Source organism: Ostrea edulis, chromosome 3 (assembly GCF_947568905.1).
Source record: "Ostrea edulis chromosome 3, xbOstEdul1.1, whole genome shotgun sequence".
Lineage (NCBI taxonomy): Eukaryota > Metazoa > Mollusca > Bivalvia > Ostreida > Ostreidae > Ostrea > Ostrea edulis.
The window spans coordinates 20,158,369-20,158,588 of record NC_079166.1 but is presented as its reverse complement, the minus strand read 5'-3'; positions in this window follow the sequence as shown (position 1 = coordinate 20,158,588).

The window sequence follows — 220 nt, the reverse complement described above, 5'->3', positions numbered from 1 at the left end:
CCGGGTTTCATGGAGGTCAGCCTCACAAGATGCATCAACAGACCAAGCTTGATGGTCCTAGGCCTTAAATTGTGCAAGACATGATCCAAATACATTTTAACACATTTTGAATACATATTGTCATTAAATTCTAGAAGGAGGACACGGTGACCTATGTTTGGGTCCCAACACATGTAAACCCACCCCACCCCCACCCCCACCCCCATCCCCCCACCCCCGA